The sequence below is a fragment of the Hetaerina americana genome, unplaced genomic scaffold, assembly GCF_022747635.1.
Source record: "Hetaerina americana unplaced genomic scaffold, ioHetAmer1.1.p SCAF_47, whole genome shotgun sequence".
In the NCBI taxonomy this organism is placed as follows: Eukaryota; Metazoa; Arthropoda; class Insecta; order Odonata; family Calopterygidae; genus Hetaerina; species Hetaerina americana.
The window spans coordinates 169,468-181,468 of NW_027287063.1; positions in this window are offsets into that span (position 1 = coordinate 169,468).

The window sequence follows — 12,001 nt, forward strand, 5'->3', positions numbered from 1 at the left end:
TTTGTAATCATCTCATCCATGATCCATGGTTTTCTTGTCCTTTTCCTATTAAGAGTTCATTTAGTTTCTTTGGGTGACTTTCGAGAACCTTTTTTGATATATTCCCATTTCTCCTCAATAGTATTCAGATCACAGGAAATTGTGGAAATTGATCACGCTGTTCCTAAATATGTGTCTAGCCATTATAAAATCTAGCTGATACCTTTCTGAGTCACCGGGCATTTTCCATGTATTCCTGCGCCATTGGTGGTGTCTAAACCAAGTGCTGGTGATGACTAATTTCTGTCTCCTGCAGAACTCAATTGTTTTCTCCCTGCAGTCATTCCTTGTACCTAAACCACAGTCCCCCACCTCATCACCATCTCTTCCTTCGCCTACCATTACATTCCAATCCCTTATTACTATCAAATGTTTCCCTGCACGAATACATTCTATTATATCCGCAAACAGATCATTATCGATATGGTATTAGTATTGTCAATGTTCAGGCTGTGTACCAAAGCCTCTCTCGATATTACATGGGCACCACACCCTTATAATCCTTACACCCCCCCATTTCTTATAATCAAGAGCAATATGAAGACTTGATGCTGGAGCCTCACCAGAAATAAGAAATCTATTGGGCCCTCAGATTTACAACTTGGTGTACAACTACAACAGGTGTTCTGCATTTGCAGGTGTCCACCTTGCAGTGTTCTTCACTCAAATAGCTAGCCATGAGGAATTTCTATTCCAAGGAAATCTTTTCATTAGGTCATCATGGAACGTAAAAAAAGGAATGAATGAATGGAAGTACTCTTTTTGAGATAAATTTTAATGACACAGATCACATTCTTTCGAGGGAAGTATGAAAGAGATATTTATGAAATCATTTTTTATACAAACTTTGTTCATTTAAATACAAATATATTTTTGGTCTTTCATAATTCTCTGATTCAATAAATAAAAATAATCAGGGAGAATTGCTTGGTCATGGTTTTTCTCCAAATTACGAGTGGAGTTTCTCATTATTATTTTAAATGTGACAGCACAAAGTAGAGTCCAGTTGAAAAGTATAGTTCAGTGTAATTACTACACCCCCCTTCATTGAAGTAAGTAATTACACTCCGTGTAATTACTTACTTCAATGAAGGGGGTTTGTGACAGCCACCCCATTTGGTTAAATTTTACTAATATTTTGGGTCACTCTACCTGGTTTTTGTTATTTCCTATTGTGAAGGGTTTGTAGTGTTTATACATTTTCTCTATGATAAAGAATGTCCACGGTTAGAACTCAATGATTGGGTTAACATAGGCAGAGAAATAACACCCTGCTCCAAAAACATAAGCAGCACCACTGGCCACCTAAGATGAGTAATGATTAACATAAATACAGCAGGGTAACTTAAAAATAATGACTTTTGACCATGTGGGCTGGTACTGTAATAGATGATAAATGTAGAGTGGTAACAATTAACTACAAAAAAACCATTGAACAAGAGAATGAATACACAACATGGTAATGAGAAACAAAAGATTAAGGTGCTTAGGTCCTTCAATTCCACTTTGGACCAATCATTACCTCTCAGATTACCTTGAAAACCACCTTGCATATTTGCCACGGAAAAAAACAAGCAATTACAAGTGTTTTGTGAAAATAGAAATAACCATATAATTAAAAGCACAGCACTCAACATGAAAGTTGGTGTTCACAGGCAAGGATCAAGGCCACCTCATGCTAAGTCCTATATATATGGTGCGTGTGAACTTCACACATGAACAGGGTGATAGTGGGACCTGTTCCATTTCCTATGCCACCTCCAATCTGTTCACTTCAATTTCCTAACCAAAAAACTGCACCACTTTGATTTTAACATCTAAATTTCCAATGGCAATTCCTGGGACTGGAAGCCTGATCAGTGTGCCATGCACACCAATCACTAGACTGCCAACAATCGAATTAAGGCCATTAAAATATTCCACTTACAGTGATTTCAAGTACATTAATTGCAAAATTGTTGGAATCATGATCAAAGATCACATTATTGAAACAATAGGGCAATATTGATTTCCGCAGTAGTTTGAAGTAAGTAAATAGTCTCACCTATGAATATAGCAAGGGGAAATGAAATAAGGCCCTTCGGGAAGATGGGCAGAAAGGAAAGACAATACACACAACACCACTGGGATACATTTCCAGGCTCCTAGGCATGTGCTCACTCGAGATTGTGCTGACATGCAAGGTCAACTCCTAAGAGTTGAGTGCACTCCCTTCTGAAAAGTTGGCTTTTAGTGTGAGCACACTCAAATATGTGCAGAGTATACTCTCACACTTATCATAAAGATCATCGGTAAACATGCTGAGAGCCCATATCATCAAGCCATGTTTTCTGGGACCCAATATCACAATAGGTCAAGGTGGTGACCACCATGGAGCAACCAAGAAAAGAATGCTTTGTCAAATTGAAATCTAAGTTTTTCTAATTTCGGAGGCATCACCTGCAATCGAACCCAGGCCCTTTGATCAGCAGCCCAGCACTCTACCCACAGGACTACTGCAGCTTGAAAAGCCAACACAAAATTATAAATAAATTCATAGGCTTCTGCAGGAGCCCACTGTAAGCTACTGCTGTCTGCAAGCTGCATCTACTTGCATTAGAGGGAGCTGAGGATGCAGCCCGGACTGGAGGGGCAAAAGCATTCCCAGATGGAGACAAACATGGAAGAAGACCCCAACAAACTGATAAATGTTTGATCAAATTGTCGACTCTGTGATGATCCTGGAGCTCTCGTCACTCACCCAGAAGCGATTGCCCCTTTTTTTATGAATCATTTCTCAATTAAACCCAAACAAAATGAGACAAGTGAGAGCAACATTGCATTCCCCAGTTTCAGAAAGAATTCTATGCTCCTTGAGTCACACTTGGAAAAAAAAACTAATTTCCACAATTAAGAAATAGTTTCAAAGATTCACCTGATCTTGCTAACATTGCAGGAAATACACTTCTACTTTCATATGATTTCATCACAGATCCACTGCTATATACAATTAATGTTAATATAATAATTAAAGTTAATTATAATACCCTTACCCCTCCCTGGACTACAACCTTGACATGGTGTAAGGGCTTGTGCGTTCCGATGACCCCTAGAGCTGTGCTGGCGGGAGTATTAATTATTGTTCCTAGCTCGGTCACCCATGCCAGATAGATCAAAGGTTAGGAGCCAGACGAAAGGTAGTTCACGCAGCGTCTGTTCCTCAGTGAGGCGGCTGTAATGGCGTCTGACCCCAGTGGGGCGGCCAGTAAGTGATGGTGACACGTTAAAAATACTATTGAGGAAGGCAACGGGAAACCACCTCAATTATCATTCCCAAGATTAACATGATGGACTATATGGAGATTTTGAATCCTGGCAACTACGGGGCTTGGCCCCATCGGCCGTGTGTCATGCTCGGCAGCGGGGGAGGCAAGGCTTCCGCGGACGTCATCCCACGAAACCCTTGCAAGGGAAAACCAGCAGCAACAGGACAGAAGACGCAGGAGAAGAAGACCACATTAGTTAGAATAGGAACGTGGAATGTTAGGACAATGATGAGGACAGGGAAACTGGAGAATATCAAGCAGGGAGGAATAAAGTACTCAGAGATGAAGAGGGACCTGATGTAGAGTAGGAAACAGGATTTTGTATTTTGTTAGGAATCACAAAATATTTATTTAGTAGCTGTGTCAATCCAAAAACCTACCTTAACTGGTAGATTACCTAATAATAATAAAAAACTACCCCTAATCACTTAGATTAGCAGTATTTTTACCCTTACTTAAGTGTTCCAAACTTGTGCTTTCTTGTAAAATAAAAGTGAAGGATAACAAGGTTAGAAACTACAACTCATTCAGCTCAATCAAAGAATTAAATTTCCTTCAATTATTAGATTGTTTTTCTTGAAAGCAACAATATTCTAGCCATAAATCTACAAGGTTTTAGAGCCAACTGGTGTATTAAATATTCCATTCAAACTACTATCAATATTCTATTGACATCACTAGAGCGAAGAATGGAGACTGTGATTATTTCTGGATTTTTCTTTAGCTTTAAATCATTAAGATCAAAAAATTGCACTTGATATAACCTCAACAGATATGGCATAAGAAGACCAGTGCTTTACTGGATCGAATCATACTTATACAAAAGAAGAGGCAAATTGCAATTCAACATAATGGCTAGCAGTGTTTATCTAGTAGTAACAATGTGAATATTGGGGTGCAATAGGGGGCCATTTTGGGATCACTGAAATTCCTCCTTCCGTGCATAAATGCCTTGCCTGATTATGCCGAGAAATCATAGAGTATACATTTTTCACCTGAATCAAAGTTTATGTTTATTATGTCAGTCAAACAAACATTCCGTTACATAGGTTCAGCGTATGACATTTTGATATGGCCCATTTTGAGATGTCAATTTTAACTGACTGCTCAATAGCAACTAACATATTCATTTTTACCATATTAAGTGATTACACTCTGCTTCATGTTCAGATTTTCAACGCAAATTGTTAATCATTATGTCTTGATTGCTAGGGTTTTGGTGAATTTTATTCATAACTTACTTATGGGCTCTGTTTGTGTCTGCTTCTGCCCATACTTCATTGTCAAGGTAGAAAAAAAGAACTGTCACGATTCTTGCAGGAAAATCTCCTGGCTCTCCTTTTTCGCCCTTACTCGAATCTCAAAAGCTTCTGTTTGTATGCATATTGAACACAATGTGTTCAATATGGGAAAACCGTAACTCACTTCCTTAAAATTACTCTTTTCTTCCTTACACAACATGAAAGAAAAATTGACTTTCATCCCTTTACGATTGATTTGAAAAAATTCTGAAAGAGATGCTATGAGACTTTTCAATATCAACCATAAATCTGTAAAATGAGCTATTATATTCCTTAAAAGCAACTTGTAAAAATTCCTACAGGTAAATTGAATTGTTCTATTGATGTTAGCCTTGATATTAAACTATATGGCAAACATCGTATTTTATATTTTGCAGATGCATTGCAAATCTATCTTCATATGCTTGCATATTTTTATTCATCCTATTTTTCAGGTAAATGCAGACACAGTATGGATTGATATTGCTAATACAGCATAAGCATAAATACGTATCTGGTTGTTTTATTCATTTAATATCTGGACAGATTACCTCTCATTGGATTCTACCATTTACAAAAATATCCCCGAAAAGGTAAAAACCGTTTATAGCTTTCAATTTGAAAATTTAATACTTGCAGAAGCTTTTCATGAGTGAAATATTCAGAATAGAATGTTTTAAATTACTTTGATTAAAATGTTGTGATAAGGTTTCCTAAATGAAACCGGCAAACTATCAATCAAATCGAAGTAAATGTAGTAACAGATAATATATCTACATCATCACTTTATTCCACTTTTAAAAGTCAATAGAGTATCTCTCTCCTTTTCAATAGTTTAATACTGCATCCTTAATTTCCAAAATGCATGAGAATTGGCCAGTATATTCACCACAACTATTAATATGTCTCTCTTATGAGTTGAACTCAAGATTCAAAAGTGTATAAATTCCAAACTCCCGTGAGTCACAAGTATTTGCAACATCTAACTGACATGGTATGAAATAATGGAGTACAGCACATTGTTACCCTCCATGCTAAAATAGTTCTTACAGTGAAAATGGTAAGTAATTGCAACATGTATAAAAGCATCTGGTCTCTTCATTACAAGTTTTACTACGCAATAATGCATTGGATCAGAGGAAATGTAAATTATGCTGAATGAAGGATTATAGATACAGTATTAGGTGACAATACAAATTTTAAAAATTTTCCGTTACTGCTACATTGGAAAATGTCTTAAATATGGAATTAAATGTTTTTGAAACTCATAAGACACTGGAAAAATCAACTGGACTTTTTAGATAAGGTGGCAGAATCAAGTAGCATTAGTGTTGGTTAGAATAAATACTAGCAGAAAATAAAATTATGAACATTGCTATCACTTTGCGAGCCTTTCCATGAAAAGAGATAATTGGTAACATTGTTTTAAATGGGAAACATATTTCCTTTTATTCTATAATGTACAATGACTCTTTAATTGCCATGAGAAATTTGATGCTGTAAAAAATGGAAATGCACATTACACCTGTACTTAAATTGCTGAGGAATATTCTAAATATTTTCCAAAGAAAAAATATCCATAAAACATAATCCCCCTGAGGACTTACACTGAAGAGAAACAATCAAGGATCCACCACCTCTCAGGCATACATCCTGGAATAACTTTTTCATGAGATTTTATGTAAGACAAACTGGCCTTCTTCCATTTTTCCCCAAACTAATCAACGCATGACTTGGTCATCATCTTCAGTGCTTTCAAGTGGACGGGGTGTGATTACTGGCTGTCTGAGTGCCTGAGGTCAAGTGATCAATGAATGTTTAAGAAATGAACCTTTGGTGAGAATAATTCCTAACTGGTCCCCACTACCGCAAGCAGGCAACTCATAAACCAAAAACCATGGCACAATGCTGACGGCTGCCTGTGATCAGGTAAAGCATCAAAATGCTAGCTGGCTGATATGGCAGCACAGTGACCCAGCGGCATTCCAAGCAGTATACTAAGAAATAAACTCTACTAAGCCATCTAAAATAAGTTGACGTTGTTAAGACTAATAGACTTTTGAAAAATTTAGTATTAAAGGATGATATTTCAGGAGAATGTGTTAGAGGTTCAGCCACTTAATTATCTTTCATACCACAATCATCCTCACGTAAGATGCAGGCAAAGAAATATTCCAAACAAGTCAAAATAACGATTGCAGATTTCTTGACTAACAACACAGTAATGCCCTTTCAAATTTCAAGGAATCAAAAAAACTGCACTTTGAATTGTACTGCTTGATATAACGTCAATTATGTAAATTATAATGATTATTCCGTATTTAGTTTAGAATACATTAGATTATTAATCATTTGATTAAACAACAAAGTAAACTGACCTGACTAAAAGTATTTCAGCGTTTATATGCTAATTTAAGAAAATCGCACTTAATTCATGAGTATTAATTGAAAAACACACAAAATTGAATACCTAATATTAGAGAATCCAAAATTTTGTCAAATCTAAATCCTCCTTTTGGAGCATTAAATTTCAAATGCTCATTCTCATCTTAATTCGATTTGAATCCACTAGTAGCTTCTCATTTTCCCACAAAGGAAATTCACATTTTAAGTAAATTAACAAATAAAGTGACAGGTGATTTCAATGTAAAACCCTTTTTGTTAATTAATAAATGCATAATACTATTTTTCACTCAGTTTACTTTTTGCTGGCTGCAATTCAGTTTCAAGTCATGTGATGTATAAATCTAAGTACATGAAAATACAATAAATGGTTAAATAGTCGTCACTTAGACCTGAATGCACTAAGATGCTCCTTGGCCAGACATACACTGTATTTCCTTGCTCTTCAGATTCACAGGCAGATTACGCAACTATCACTTTTTAGGTTAAAAATTACAGAATCAAACAGAAAAGAATCAGAATAATTCAATGTTAACACTTAATGCAAAGAAACTGGAGTTAGTTACATGAAAAAATTAGCAGCAATATCAACGTTTATTCATTGTAGAATCCAGGAAATTCGTGACCACTGCTGCTCTAGACCGTTGCCACAGTTATTTTCACTGGAGTTGTCACTTTCCTCACACACATCGTCATCATCACTTCCATCCATTTTGCGCATTGTTAAATTCAAATTTTTAACAAGATATATTTTGATAGTCTCACTTTTAACTTTCAGCAAGAAATCTTTCTTTTGCAAACACCAGAAATCAACAGCCATTTCATTCTTCCCATCGGTGTGACACCATGAGTTGGTGCCTTATTACCTTTCCTTTGTATTCCAGTTTCAGTTCTTGTGCTCTTGTCATTATGGTACACACGCACCAACCATCTCGGCATGAATCTCTTGCGCCATGAGATTATCCCAGAAATATCGGCAATAAACACATCTGTTGCTCATTTTCTCAATTCCATGACAATCATTTTTGTTGAAACAGTGATCCCACACTTCCTGTGATTTATTATCCATTCCCATTATGTTCCTCAAGCGTTGAATATTTAAGAGCACATAAACAGAAAGCTTTGTCACCCATTTGCTAAATCAACCCCCTGCTTCCTCCACTCTCACATCATCTTCTCAGTCAGAGGTGAGCCATTTATTCCTTTCAGAAGCCGTTTCTGTTTTCTGAAGCATAAATCACGACTTCCAAAGTTTAAATGTAATAATGTACAGCAATCTTCTCTCTTTCAATCCCATGAGGTTATTTTCATTTCAACTTTACATGCAAAAACTTGGTTTTAGTCATTATTTTGATATTAGTCAAATCTGTATCAAATGCAAGCATTATCTATGCCTTATGACCCTCCCATACTGCTTAAGGTTGATTGTCTGTGGACTCCTGAGTTTACTGCGAGAGATAAAATGTTTGAGCAGAGGGCTGGCATTCCCCATTCCCGTCAATCTACTGATATAATCAATGAAATCAGCACAGCTCATGTTTTCAGGGCAGATATTGAAACAACAATGATTTTTAATTACACAATGTTTTCACAGATTTTGGCAAACTAAAAAATTAGACAATAGTCAATGGTCCTGGTTTGTCTTATCACGTAGATACAGCATTTTTTTGTAAAAAGATGACCATAATATCAAAAAAGCCAAATATTTAAAAGATTTTTTAATGAATCCAATGTTAACCATCACCATGTAATGCTTGTAAAGTAAGACTGGACAGCATTTGATGTTTTCTGGATCAACATTGTGGAACTTTATGTTCATTAAATGAGGAACACAATGTATTTTTCACTTAATGAATGAATGAATAATAACTTGATATGGGCAAAACACCTGTAATAGTCATTTTAATAAGTATTATCCAACCTTCATGAACAATTTTAATGCCGTTTCTCCTCTGGAACTAGTAAAATGTTATGCAAAAATTGGTTTACACCTGACATTATTAATATGCCAAGGGTTATAATGCAATTTTTATACAGAAACCCCCGGGGACTATATACAACATCAATACTTTTCTTAAGAGAATAATTACCTTATCTTATTGTGCAATTATTATATTGCTCTTCTGCTATGCATATTAAGAGTCCTTTTCACGTGGCCATCAAAATTTTCAACCATCTGTCACAAGGCATAAAATCTGCTCCTTCTATGGTACATTTAAGAAACACCTCAAGCATTTTCTGATAGATAAATGCTATTATAGTGTGGAAGAGTTTCTGGAGTATTTGGAGCAATAAAACAGCTGATTATTTGTTCTCTGACTTGTCCTACATTTTACTTTGTAAAGTCCTGGTACCAATAAATTTTATTTTATTTCATAAAGATATTAAAAAATATATAATGATCAAAAGAAAAGGAAGGTATCCAATCACTCACGAGGCTCGGAAATCATGGAGTATTACGACCGCAATTAAATCCTGTCCCTATCTTACGTGAATGACTACAGAGATGGAATCAGAACTGACCCTTCAACAATAGCAGATGTACACAATTTTTCATTTCAAAAGCTACCCGACACACCTCAACCTATACCTATGGAGGCCATGAATTACCATACAAGATCAAGCAAGGCAATGTATCTCAATCCTTGCAGTGAGAGTTAATTATGCTCTTATCATGTGAAAGTAGGAGCAAAAAACTTACCAGATATAGATGGTATACCTGGTGAAATTATTAAAGAATCACAGAATTTCATCCTGTACCCTTTACCATCCATAGTCAATCAATCTCTCTCTGATGGTATCTATCCTGATGCCCTTAGGGTATCTAAGGTCATTCAAGTATTTAAAGAATAGAAGTGACAGAGACACTTGCCTTGGGAATTTACTTCAACGTGTATGGCTTTTGACATAGTAGATCTTAAAATACCACAAACAAAATGTGAAATGTTTGGCATAAGAGGAGTTGCTATGAGATGGCTACATACTTGCTCAACCCACTGACAAGAGAAGGTTTTCTTCCACAAATAAGGTAATAATTTCTCCAATGCTACCAGTAGTGACCAAAGGAGTGCCTTAGAAGCCTGTGTTTGGCCCAGAACTTTAACGAATATTTATCCATCATCTACCAATGATTTAAATGGTTAATCACAAAAACATGTGTCACGTATGCCGATGAGGTAACCTGAACTCCTGTAATTCCTTAAATGACTTATTGGACTCTGGAGAACAAAAAACAAAGGCAATGTAACGGAAATGGTATGATCTACAGTAGTAAAACAAATGGTATGATTTACAAAGGTAACACAGAAATGACTGTTTTTGCTGGAACACTAGGTACTAAACAATATTGACCTTCAAAGTGAGATAAGTGATGCAATGAAAAATGGGAATGATTAACATGAATAATAGTTATTTTAGTAATAGTAAATAACTGATTGAAGCACTTTTCCACTAGATATTCTTTTTTATTTTACGACCAGGTTTCGATATATTACATCATCATCAGGTCACGATGATGTAATACATTGAAACCCAGTCGTAAAATAAAAAATATTTTTATCAAGTGGAAAAGTGCTTCGATCAGTTATTCATTATGTTCGACTTCCACCACATCACGCCTGAAGCCACTCAATTTAGTTATAATAATAATGAAGATTTAAAGGCATACATGTAGAATCTTTAAGCCTGTCCATGGTAGCCATAGGACCAATATCAATGGGCACAAATTTATTTAACAATTTATCTACTAGTTTAAAATAATAATTCCTCTGTTCAAGAAAAGGTTAATTGCATATCTGGTTGGCGAGTGCCATCAGAGTGCAAATGAATATTTATGTAAAACTTGAGTCTTTATTATTTTGATCTGTACTTTGTATTCAATATAATATCTGTATTTCGTGATTTCAATTGTACACAACCACATGAAATCAACCCAAAGGCAGGTTTGATCGGTAAGGAAAGAGCTCATAAGCCCAATGGTGGGTGAAATTCACACATTAGCAGGGCAGGGGTGGCCAGTTCCTTGCCCTGTATTGCCGATGACTTTCCAGGGGCATCCTCAGGAATCGAATCTGGGCCCTCCAATCAGTAGTCCAACGCTATCCCCTTAGACTATCACATCCTCCAAATGTTAAGGTAATTGCTTTTTTGACATTCCTAATTCACTTGCCATACGTATTCTTAATACTGTGTACTATATAATATATCACTATTATTATTATTATTATCATCATCAGCAGACTTTAACCTAGTTGATTTTGACACACATAATCCCAATGAATGAACTAGAAAACATAACCCGACCTACTTGAAGTAGACAACAAAGCAGTACTCCCAATGCAATCACAACTACTAATTCTAATTACGGCAGCACACATTCTAAACTACCGAACAATGTCATCTCGCCGGGAAGAATCAACCAAACCAGAATTTTCAAAAGGAATCTTGCACCACTAAGCCTTTCTTCACTTCTGTTCCACCCTCCCCTCTCATTCCCCCAATAGCAGATGCTTTGAGTAATTAACACAGTGGCAACATTCACTTTCAGTGCCGCCACTCACTCAGAAAGGGACCCATCACTGATTCCTCTCTTTATGTCTAGCTCTTCCATTATTCCCTCTGGTTATTCTCCCATATAATATGAGCATTTCACATTTATTCAAATTGAAATTACTGCTAAGGTGCTGAACTTAAGGGCAAAGCCATTGTCAGACAGGGCTCCTCTTCCCTTCCACCCTGACCCTCCAGAGGGGAGCACAAGGGGAAACCCAAAGAAAATGTTGCTGCAGTGATGACTTCTCCATACGTTAAGACTCATTATTTTGGACTTCAAGGGACCAAAGAAATTAACATAAGAACAATGCAAAATATAAAAAACCATAAACACAGTAATCAACCCGAAGGTCGGTTTAGTTTGGGTGATGGTAGAGTTCACCCAGTACTAAGCCCGACGCCGTGTGAAATTCACACATCAGG